We start from the raw sequence: 13,038 nt of genomic DNA on the forward strand, positions 1-13,038 counted from the left end.
CCTTCTTACACCTGTCAGTTTCAGCCAACACCTAAACTGTTCAATGGAACAGTATGATTTGATGCCTGTGACTGTATTACCCCCAAGGGTTTAAAAGTCTGGGAATTCCCTACTAGTCATTTGAACTGAAGAAGCCACTTGGATGAGTGGTCAGGGCCAGATTTGTAAGCCGGGCGCCCTGAGGCCGCCCCCTGTCCGTCGCCCCCCCCTTCCCGCGCCTTTCCACATCCCCAGGCCTGTGAGTGGTAAAACATTTTCAAGAAAAAACTCAGAAAAGTCCAGTTGTTTTAGACTTAATTCTATTAGATACTGTATATCATGACCTGGATGAATGAGAATTGTCATAGACACTTCTAAGTTATATTTCTTACTTTCATCAATGATTGTAGTATATTTTATAATTTCATTCTTACGTCCTCTGCTTCACAATGGACTGTTCTTACTACTGCAGAGGCCTACAGCACCCAGTGGCGCCCCTTGAAGCCTTTGAAAAAGTGATATAAAATTGCTTGAGGTTTTTTTCTAAGCACTTTTGGAATTTAAATTGATTATTTTTTCAGTTTCAGAGTTATTTATTAGTTTATTAAAGGAAAATTAAGAGACAATGTAGGTCTCTATAAGAATATATATTGCATAAAACAGCTCATATTTAAAACCCTGCTTCATCTAAATAAACCATTTCCATAAAAATATTATTTTTAATAGTATGTGCCATTAGGTGATCCTAAATAAAAAATTGCCACTTTAAGTACTAAGGGCCGCCTCTTGGGATCATAGGATTCACAGTGCACACAAACAAACCAGGGGCACACACACATTAGGTCACATCAGCCTATCAGTGGGCAAAGTTCTGTGTTTTACTTCCACGCTTCTTCCTGTTACAGTTAGAGCTGCATTATTTCTGGTGAGGTGATCTCTGAGGGAGCACCCAGCCCATAACAAAATGGTGGCGCAAGGAAAAAGATGTTAAAGAGCAATTTTCACTCATATATATATATATATTCCAGCTTTGTAGGATTCTTTAATAGGCAACTTAATATGATACAAACTGTTAGTTAAGTATTCATCCTTGGGGTATAATTTTACTGTAACTGCTAATACAATGAATGAAGTAACAACAGCACCACCTGCTGGTCACTTTAGTACTGCTCATTGCCATCTCCTTTAGGGGCAAAGCAACATCAGAAAAATTCTCTATCATCCTTCTAAAAGTATGTTTCTCTGACTGTACAGTTACAGGAACTGACCAGCAGGCGGCGATGTTGTTACAAAATTCTGATGAAACCTTTCTCATGTATGTGATAATGGTACAAAAAAAAGTACATGATATATTGTTAATTGGTAGTATACTGGCCAGTCCATGTTTACATAGTTATGTATGTATATATGTATATCTAGATAGACAAGATCGTGATCTCCTGAGGAAAATTTTGAAAGCATTGATCATAACTATTATTGGAATATTGAACTTCTGGCCTTGTACAGTTCAGAATGTTTATTTTCAGTATACATAATTTAGCATTTCTCACAGCATTCTTCTTTTTTATTTCTCCTTTGAGTACAGGTATCGGACCCCTTATCCAGAAACCCGTTATCCAGAAAGCTCCAAATTACGGAAAGCCGGTCTTGCATAGACTCCATTTTAATCAAATAATCCAGAATTTTAAAACTGATTTCTTTTTTCTCTGTAGTAATAAAACAGTACCTTGTAATTGATCCCAACTAAGATATAAATAATCCTTATTGGATGCAAAATAATACTAGTGGGGTTAATTAATATTTTATTGATTTTTTAGCAGACTTAAGATATGGAGATCCAAATTACGGAAAGACCCCTTATCCGGAATACCCTTGGTCCAGAGCATTCTGGATAACGGGTCCTTTACCTGTATAATATCAGAGTTATTTAGGTGTAACCCTTTCTTGGCACAGCTCTGCAGAAGTTGGATTATATTCACTCCTCTGGCCTGTGCTTTGTTCAGGAGATGCATGAATTCCCCTTTTTCAGCCCGGGGGTCATAAAAAGAGCATACTATCATCATATGCAATAATCTTCTTTTTTTACTGCTCTTATTCAGTACTGCCATTTTCTCTGAAATGTGTTTTTTAAAGTTACACTGACCTCAAACCACCTACCTGGTAAGTAAATAGGGCCACGTATACCAGAAAATATGCACATTTCATTTCCTATGCCACTCTAATTCAGAAAACAATACAGTAGTCTACTCGCAGCACACAGATCAAGGCTTATTGATAATTGTTTGCCATAGGTCACTGCACTTGGAGAAATTATCCAAAGTGATACCAGCACAATAAATAATTATGAACAATATAATGGAAACTCAGCAGAGAAAATAGAAACATAGCCGTGAAAACTGCAAAATGCTAAACTTTATTGATTCTAAAAATATGCATTAAATGATATATATGATTAGGAGGACCAATAAGTAGCAATTTCTTAACACTCAATAAAATAATAAAACAGGAATTTTTAATAAAATACATGAATCTGCAAGACTCATGTTTTTACTCCACCCATAACTGTCATATTGCATCATTTCAGTAGTATTTGAATTGCACCTGTGCAGTAATCCAGTTTTTCAGTTAATGGGTGTAATTAAGCCCTCGCCCAGCAATTAGTAGGGTTTAGTATATGTGACCTGAATAACTTTGAAAAACAAATATGAAAAAAACTTTAACATAGCAACATTGTAATACAATGATCCATATAATACAGGTACATGTTCCTATGGAAAAAGCAGTTCCTGGCCGTTGTTTTACTATACTTGCTAGTGACTGGTAAATTTAGTTAATTAGAATTTATGTTTTGTGCTTTCCTACAGTGGTCGACTGAGTAGTTTTTGTTTAGTTGTACATGTTTTATTGGATTTGATAATACCTTATGGAATGCTGAAACCTGATTATTCTGATTGAATGAAGGCAGTTGTCTTGGACATCGTCTGGATGAGAGGATAGTCCTTGAAAAGTTTTGTTGTTTTCCGAATGAATGATTTCTGCTAACGTAATATAAAGTAAGATGGGGCCCAAGAAATGCAGGGCCAATGCATGTATTTGCATGCTTTATTTCACCGTATCACTGCCATTCCAACCTAAATAATTAAACTACACCTTCTAAGATTCCCATATCTTTACCAGTAGGTGTCAATTTAAATTATAAAATCCACGATAAGTTATAATGTCCAGTTGGATTATAATTGAACTAATAAAATATTTCCAGCTTTATATTAAAAACTACTTAAAACCAATTGGTCATTGAGGCTCCTTGGGCCATACAATACAATTCATATATGCAGAATGTATTTTGCTTTAAAAGTTCTTTATCTCTATCACCCCATCTTGATTATACAGGTATAGGACCCCTTATCCAGAATGCTCGGGACCAAGGGTATTCCGGATAAGGGGTCTTTCCGTAATTCGGATCTCCATACCTTAAGTCTACTATAAAATCAATAAAACATTAATTAAACCCGATAGGATTGTTTTGCATCCAGTAAGGATCATTTATATCTTAGTTGGGATCAATTACAAGGTAGTGTTTTATTATTACAGAGAAAAAGGAAATCAGTTTTAAAATTCTAAATTATTTGATTAAAATGGAGTCTATGGGAGATGGCCTTTCCGTAATTCTGAGCTTTCTGGATAATGGGTTTCTGGATAAGGAATCCCATACCTGTATTAGTATGTACTCTATAGGCATGCATATAAATGTAGCAGGGTCATGTTTAGCTGCTGCCTAATTATGTGCAACTGCTTGTTGTGGAATGCCTTGTTTTTTTCCTTACTCTTTGTGGGCCTATCAAGGGTTAAAGCAGTTATTATATTCTCCCCATGTGTGTCTATTCTCTGCTTCATCTTCCTGTTGGAATTCCCACATGGGTATTTTATTATGTATACCACTATACTGTAATGCTGTCACATTCTGTGTTTTAACATAAGTCTACTACACATTCTACTACTCATGACACATCCCTGTATACTTATATAGCCCTGGTTTTAATTTAAGGAAATTTATTGCAGATAATTTTACATATTTATCTACTGTATGCAGTTATGACAAAGCATGTTAAACATTCAGATTATAAGAACAGATGAGGGCTTGGCAAGGCAAGGCAAGGTTTGGATATAGCTATAATCTGAAAATTGTTCAACATGTTTTGGCATACCTGGTGACTATGTGGGCTATATTGACTCACATAATATAATCAGACATATTACATTTTATTTGATCAGGATCTAGGCAGGAATGTAACAGTTGCATGGGAGCCAAGGAGTGTAGAGTGCACAGTAAGACCCTAATTAATTTGATCATTTTAAAAAATAGATATTATTCTTCTGTGTAGCTTAGCTCCCAAAATTTTAATCTATTGTCCCTTTACACATTTGTTTAGTCAAAAGGTCTCTAATATGCCAGTGCAATCACCGCAGAAAGTAAAATAAGATGTGAACTGGTAATTGGAAAAGAGTTTGATGGGAGATATACTGTATTTCCCCAGATTAATCTCCTACTCACTCATGTACAGCTGTCCTGAGTGGGTTAATTCCACTAGGAAGTCTCACCTGGGGAGGTAATTAGCAAGTTAGATCTGCTAGCAGCCAGAGTAAGTGGGTCCCCAGACTGAGAACTGAGACCTGAGAGAGGAAAGGTCTATGCTTATGTCAAAGAGCTTGGAGTGCTGCTGGTTTTTCATCCCCAAAAAAAGGACTCCGTTAAGGTATGGTGAGTTGTACCTGGAGTTGTTTTTTTTTGGGTGTAGCTGGGAAGTAGGGGACCAGTAATAGAGAGGGAAAGTAGCCCGTGTAGTAGTTAAAGCCCAAGTGTGGCAATGGTTTTGTTTTATTTATGCTCCTGTGTAGTGATGAGCGAATTTTTTCGCTGTGTGAGGAAATAAAAAAAAGGAAAAAATTAGTTGCGGTTGTGTCAAAAAAGTTGTGGACACATCAAAAAAAGTTGCACACGTCAAAACAATAATGCAAAGCGAAATGGGACAACTTCATTCATCACTACTTCTATGTGGCAACAGTGTCTGAAACTGTGTATAATAAATTGACTTTTCAATGCTAAAAATCTGTCTGCTCATCTGATCCTGAAATTCTGTCCCACCTTGGAGTCACTTTGGCAGTTCATACCAAATGATTCAATGACTGGGTTTACACCAGAGGCAATCCTGCATGACCTTCTGTGTCTTACAAGAAAGTGACTACAGTCTGACCTCACTACAGCTCATCAAGAAGTGGTAAGATCGTCATAGAATGGTACAGAAAAACTCTACCCTGAGATCTCCAGTGTAGGGTTGGACAGGCAGACCCCTAGGATATGACCCAGATGGTGGAACTGGTGGAGAGGTATGTGGCTACTGGGGGCTACCTAGGAGAGGGAACTTCCCCACAGTACCCTGGCAAGGCCCTGAGACTGCAAGTATATCCTGGTAAGACTGTTTCAGTTGTTAAAGGAGTGGTTTCCCAAAGTAACAGGGACAGAAACTCTGATGTGACCACTGAATTTTAATTCAGATGCCAAGGCTAGAGTGGTGCCTAGTCAGGGGTGAGAGGTCCGAATTACCTCCCCAGGTGAGACTTCCTAATGGAATTAACCCACTCAGGACAGCTGTACATGAGTGAGTAGGAGATTCATCTGGGGGAAATACATCTCCCATCAAACTCTTTTCCAGTTACCAGTTCACATCTTATTTTACTTTCTGCAGTGATTGCACTGGCATATTAGAGACCTTTTGACTAAACAAATGTCTAAAGGGACAATAGATTAAAATTTTGGGAGCTAAGCTACACAGAAGAATAATATCTATTTTTTTAAAATGATCAAATTAATTAGGGTCTTAGTGTGCACTCTGCACTCCTTGGCTTCCATGCAACTGTTACATTCCTGCCTAGATCCTGATCAAATGAAATTTGAATTGGTGGAAGAGTAAAAAACTCAAAAACATAATATGTCTGATTATATTATGTGAGCCAATATAGCCTCATAGAGAGAGAAGGGTGCTACAATGTTGTCAGTGTAGAGAGTTTGGTCATTTTGATGCTTATTGCCCCCTAACAACAGGGTCTATAGACTGTAGTTGGGGAAGACAAAAGTCCCTGTGGTGGACACAATTAACTCTCTGAACTCACGGGTTAGGGTTATTTGCATACATGGGAACACAAAAGACTACCCAACTGCTGTGGTCATGATTGCAACCCCATTTGGAACTTTTTAGTATCTAGTCAGGTTGGTAAAAATCTAATGCATGCTGTTATACTGGGAAGAGTTTTTCCATTGTTTTGGCAGCTGTGGGATGGGGTAAGTAACTCTGAAAATGGGACCCTGAGGGAGGCAGAGAAACCCTTTGCACCCAGTGAGAATGCTGGAAAGGCTGAGGTAACTGCTGATTTTTCCACACCCCTGGAAGTGTTTGATGGCCTTGAAGAAGAATTACAGGAGGGTGATGGGGTACTTGTCAGGCTGGCTGTTGAATTGGGACTGCAGGAGTTAACTGTCTGTGTGTTTGAAGAGCCTGAGACTGCAAGAGTTAACTGTCTGTGCATGTTTGAAGAGCTTGCTGTTCAACCTATGAGAGCCTATTAGGATTTCTACACCTTACCAAAGGCCAATCAGCATGCATCACAGCTTTTTAAAGCCCAAACTGACCTTCCTTCCCTGCCAGATCAATTTGTTTCTGGGAGTTGCTAATGGTGTCTGCGTGTAGTGAGAAAACTACCTTCTTATCGTGAATATCATTGTGTTTTGGTAATTCTTTTGAATAACCCTTTCTTACACTGACCATCCCTAGTTTCTGACTAGGTACTATAAGCAGCTGTCGGTGTCTGTGCAGCTAAACATTACAGCCAGTTAGAGCAGCTGCTCTCTTATAACTCTCCCAGCCTAACATCTCTTTTGCACAGAGAGGGAGGGGGTGTGAGTACTCAGAAGTGCCTTCAGCCATAGGAATCCATTCAGCACATTCAGTTTTTTTAACATATTGATCTGGCTGCAATGGATTCTGCAGAGGCTAAAAAGCTATAGATAATAGGCCTGATTCACTAAAGTGGGTTAATTTTTATCGCACGCTTTTTTGCATTAAAATAGACGCAAAATTAACACGCGATTCACTACAGTATTACCGCGTGCATTAAGTTGCACATCGCATGCGTTGATTTGCGCGCCGAAATAACACTGATAACGCATGATTCACAAACACATAGACACGCTAAATATCGCTTTAGTCTGAGCGAAAATTAACACCTACTTAGGGCAGGCAGTAATTATAGAAAAGTACAGTTAATGAGCTTTTGGCAACACAATATGGACAGCAAACTGGAAAATGAGGTTCAATGTTGACAAGTGCAAAGTTATGCATTTTGGTAGAAATAATATAAACGCAAACTATCTACTGAATGGTAGTGTGTTGGGGGTATCCTTAATGGAGAAGGATCTAGGGGTTTTTGTAGATAACAAGTTGTCCAATTCCAGGCAGTGTCATTCTGTGGCTACTAAAGCAAATAAAGTGCTGTCTTGTATAAAAAAGGGCATTGACTCAAGGGATGAGAACATATTTTTGCCCCTATATAGGTCCCTGGTAAGGCCTCACCTTGAGTATGCAGTGCAGTTTTGGGCTCCAGTCCTTAAGAAGGATATTAATGAGCTGGAGAGAGTGCAGAGACGTGCAACTAAACTGGTTAAGGGGATGGAAGATTTAAACTATGAGGTTAGACTGTCGAGGTTGGGGTTGTTTTCTCTGGAAAAGAGGCGCTTGCGAGGGGACATGATTACTCTGTACAAGTACATTAGAGGGGATTATAGGCAGTTGGGGGATGTTCTTTTTTCCCATAAAAACAATCAACGCACCAGAGGTCACCCCTTTAGATTAGAGGAACAGAGCTTCCATTTGAAGCAGCGTAGGTGGTTTTTCACGGTGAGGGCAGTGAGGCTGTAGAATGCCCTTCCTAGTGATGTGGTAATGGCAGATTCTGTTAATGCCTTTAAGAGGGGCCTGGATGAGTTTTTGAACAAGCAGAATATCCAAGGCTATTGTGATACTAATATCTACAGTTAGTATTACTGGTTGTATATATATAGTTTATGTATGTGAGTGTATAGATTGGTTAGTATAGGTTGTGTGCTGGGTTTACTCGGATGGGTTGAACTTGATGGACAATGGTCTTTTTTCAACCCTATGTAACTATGTAACTATGACTTTGCAGTGGGATTTATTCAAGTATGTGTTGGCCCTAGAGTGATGCAGCTTCCAGTTTGCAGGGAAATGGTCATTTTCAGTACAGTAATTTTCCGCAAGTATTGGCATGTATAGCTAACATGGCGTGCTTTTATTTGCACTATTGTGACTATTTATATGCGGGTATTATTTATATGTGGCTACTATTTATATGCACCTACTATTTATATGCGGGTACTATTTATACGCGGCAACTATACGCGGGCGTTGATTAGCGCATGTACCGTCAAATACCGCACGAAAATAGTCTTTGCTAAAAAGTTTACCGCATGTTATAAATAGCGCACGTTTTAACGCACTTTAGTGAATTGCCCCTAATTTGTCTTAACAGTTTACCTAAATGGTGCAAGTTGTTACAACCTTGCAAACTCAAATGTAACAGTTGCATGGACATTACTCAGAGTGATGCCAATTCTGCTTCTCCAGCCCCCAGGGTAAAAGAGCCCAAACTACCTCTTTCAGAAAAATTTGATGGGGACAGGAAGGCATTCTGGGAATTTATTAATCAGTGCAGACTGATATTTCAATTACAACCCAATTTCCCCTTGTAATGCAGTGGTAAAGGCCAATTTTATGCAGAATGTCCCAAGAAGTCCAGGCGTTCTTATTACAAGAAGTCTGAGCCAAATTGTAAGGAAGCAGTTTAACCAATGCTCAATGTGTCCTCTAGTGCCAATGGGAATTCAAAATATCTCACTTTATCTGTTACCTTGCAGATGGCAAATCAACAAATTTAGACAGATGCTCTTATAGACTCTGGTACTGGAGGCAATTTAGTTTCAACTGAATTAGCGGACCAAGTTGGATTCCCAGTTACCTTTAAATCCTCTCCACTGAAAATTTAAGTGGTTGATGATTCAACTTTATGTTCAGGTCCAATTACCCATGAGTTTCAGAATGTATCTTTATTTTAAGAATTTATTGTTACTTGAGATATTTTGCCTTCTATTTAATTTTTTTACTGTTCCCCTGGCTACTTAAGGTTAATCCAGTTATAGATTGTGTAGGGATCCATAGGGTTAACTAGTCCCTATGGCTTTAAACCCTGCAGCTTCCTGGTTTTGTGCTGTTACTGGGCAAAGACCACTCCCTTGGCACTCTGATATAGTGCTTAGCAGGGGGGTGGGTCTGTCTCTTTGGCTGCCTGTGTTCTGAGAGAGAGGAGCATTGAGCCTGGAGGGAGAAGACTAGGCCTCCAGTAAAGCCATGTGCCCCAGGGTGTGGTCAGCCACTCTGGTGAAGTCGGGGACAGGGACCCCGTGAATGAGGACCAGTTAGATAGCAAGTTTTGTGGAGCACTTTCTAGTAAAGTGAGATAGTGAGGGAAGAGAGCACGAGCAGTTTGGCTCAGAGGAAAGTAGCTGTGGGAGTACCCTTCCAGACAGGCATTGTTGCCTTAGTGTAGGGCCACGGTTTAGACCTAGGAGGCAGGTAGATTGAACCCTGATCCAAAGTTGCCGTGGGGCCTGAGGAGTGTGGTATCCAGCTAGCTGTTCCACAGAGTGAGCAACTGAACCGGTGGCACTGATCCTGCCTGGCTCAAGGGGAGTTGGGAGGAGCGGGTGTGCACCCTCTCTGTGCTGTCCTCAGAGAAAGCTATGCTAACTAATGTGTGAGTATATTGCAAAACCCTGCAAGTTGCTTGTTGCTGAAAATAAACCAGTTCTACTGTTAAACTGCAAGAACCTTTTGACGCCCATTTGTTATTCTGCACTGCACACAGCTACAGTGGGTTGTAGTTGCACTACACCATAGCTCCGTTTGGTTACTTCCACATAGCGAAGGCCCATCCTGAAGGATTGAGTCACGTGTACCCCATGCTCAAGGCCTATCTAGCTGTGCTGTTGGCTTGTTACAGCCAAGAAAGGGTTACATTTATGGCGCCCAACGTGGGGCAGAGCCATCCTTGGACAGGGCGGAGCCATTATCCTGAGGGTGCTGAGCTGGTGTGCATGTACCTTTAAATTTTGCTGACAGGCTGCCGGACTCGATAGGAAAAAGGTGCCTGTGGATGCTGATCGTGAATTCTATGTTGTATTTGGCCGTGGGTTCGGGCTTGAAGGTTCCCCCGAGAGTACCCATTGGCTGTTGAAGCCGTCAATCAATCGCTGTGGGATTTGGCGCGCTTCTGTGAGATCCCGCGGGGGATGACCATGTCTGTTGCCCATAAAGGTGGGACAGAAGTGGACTAAATAAAGTTGATGTTGGGTGGGGTGTGTTTTTAACAGTTGCATGCACCCACTGACTTTTTCTCCTTTACAGCCAAGCACACGATGGGGTTGTAAGTGGTTGAGAAATGGTAACATGTTTTTTTTCCGCAGGAACCATTGTACCTGGTATGCCTCAGGAGAGGGTACCTGAAGAGGATGTTTGGTACTGTGTGTTGTATATGATTTTTGCACTGATTTGAAATGTGTATGTTTGAACCATTGCCGGGACGGAATGGGTTTTCCCCCGGGTGAATGTAGGGATCCATAGGGTTAACTAGTCCCTATGGCTTTAAACCCTGCAGCTTCCTGGTTTTGTGCTGTTACTGGGCAAAGACCCCTGTATCAGTTTTGAGTTCAGATGTGTGATTATTGGTTCACAGGGAGACCACTCCCTTGGCACTCTGATATAGTGCTTAGCAGGGGGGTGGGTCTGTCTCTTTGGCTGCCTGTGTTCTGAGAGAGAGGAGCATTGAGCCTGGAGGGAGAAGACTAGGCCTCCAGTAAAACCATGTGCCCCAGAGTGTGGTCAGCCACTCTGGTGAAGTCGGGGACAGGGACCCCGTGAATGAGGACCAGTTAGATAGCAAGTTTTGTGGAGCACTTTCTAGTAAAGTGAGATAGTGAGGGAAGAGAGCACGAGCAGTTTGGCTCAGAGGAAAGTAGCTGTGGGAGTACCCTTCCAGACAGGCATTGTTGCCTTAGTGTAGGGCCACGGTTTAGACCTAGGAGGCAGGTAGATTGAACCCTGATCCAAAGTTGCCGTGGGGCCTGAGGAGTGTGGTATCCAGCTAGCTGTTCCACAGAGTGAGCAACTGAACCGGTGGCACTGATCCTGCCTGGCTCAAGGGGAGTTGGGAAGAGCGGGTGTGCACCCTCTCTGTGCTGTCCTCAGAGAAAGCTATGCTAACTGATGTGTGAGTATATTGCAAAACCCTGCAAGTTGCTTGTTGCTGAAAATAAACCAGTTCTACTGTTAAACTGCAAGAACCTTCTGGCGCCCATTTGTTATTCTGCACTGCACACAGCTACAGTGGGTTGTAGTTGCACTACACCATAGCTCCGTTTGGTTACTTCCACATAGCGAAGGCTCATCCTGAAGGATTGAGTCACGTGTACCCCATGCTCAAGGCCTATCTAGCCGTGCTGTTGGCTTGTTACAGCCAAGAAAGGGTTACAATTGGGTGACAGGTAAAGCTTTGTTTTGCTTGGCCTATGGTGGTTGGAGATGTTAAACTATACTGTAATTCCTGCCCTGGCTGTCAGATAACAGCACCTAAACCTCATTACAGAGGTCCACTGGTTCCCCTTCTTATCGTTGAGGTCCAATTCAAGAGCATGGTAGGTCAACAACACATACTTGTAATATTGGATTATGTCACCCAATATCCTGAAGCATTCCCTATAAGAAATATTTCAGCAAAATATATTGCTAAAGAGCTGATTCAAATGTTTTCCAGAGATCCAGATAATGAAATGGTCTGCAGTTACCTCGTTTGGAGAGTAGTAGTCAGCACCAAGCCTTGTGATTAGTTAGAAGTAGTGCAGGTTCCCCAATGGCCACTTTCCATCGGCATATCCTGGTACAGAAGAACAGGAACAGCACCTCTTGTCTTTGTAGATTAAAATGCCTTTATTGCAACATTTTTTGGGGCAGCAATAGCAGCAATGTTTCAGGTCACATAAGACCTTTTATCAAGCTTGTGTAAAGTTTGGGAACCCTGGCATTAAACCAATAAAATTAAATTCAGGTAAAATATGATTGGCTGTTGGTGGCCACTTTTCACAACTAAAACTGCAGTCCCCTGTGAACAACTGTGAAAAGTTTTGGGACCCTGAAAAGTCAATAGATAAAATCTGATTGGCTGTTGGTGGCTCCACCCAATTTTTATAACCTTGAACTGCAGTTACCTGGTGCCTAACCCTGCAAAGTCTAGGGCTCCAGCGGTATTACTGTGAGAATGGCAGCAGGTTGAATTTCTGACAATATGTAAGTCAATATGTAAAATCTCATTGGATGTTCATAGCTCCGCCCACTTTTGGGCATCCAACAATCATCATATTTTCATTCAGGCTGATCCTATGACTGTGTGATTCAAGTTTGGGGAGTGTAGCCTCAAAGCTGTAAGATTGGCAGCAGTTTCAATTTCCCTATCAATGGATGAAATTTGATTGCCTGTTGTTGGCCCCTCCCACTTTGGGTTATCCAACAAATGTCGCTGTTTCATTTGGGGTGACCCCATGATTATGTTATTCAAGTTTGGGGGGTGTAGCTTCAAAGCTGTAAGTGTGGCAGCAGATTGAAAATCTTCCCTGTTAAAGTCAAAGGGGAAATTGGGGTGAAAAGCACAAGCAACCTGCTCCGCTATAGGGCGAAGAAGTGTGGAGAGTTTGGGTGTTGTACCCCTAAAACTGTAGGAGGAGGAGTGTTTAGAAAATGGGGGGCGCTAAGAATAGAAAGAAGAAGAAGAAAAAGCGGAAGAATAAGCTGAATTGGAAGAACAGTATGTTGGGTTTTTCAACCCAACATAATGAGTTATAAAAAATGCTGAGAAATGGGGATAGAGAAGAATTGTTGAAAC

This window comes from Xenopus tropicalis, chromosome 7, assembly GCF_000004195.4.
Source record: "Xenopus tropicalis strain Nigerian chromosome 7, UCB_Xtro_10.0, whole genome shotgun sequence".
Classification (NCBI taxonomy): Eukaryota; Metazoa; Chordata; class Amphibia; order Anura; family Pipidae; genus Xenopus; species Xenopus tropicalis.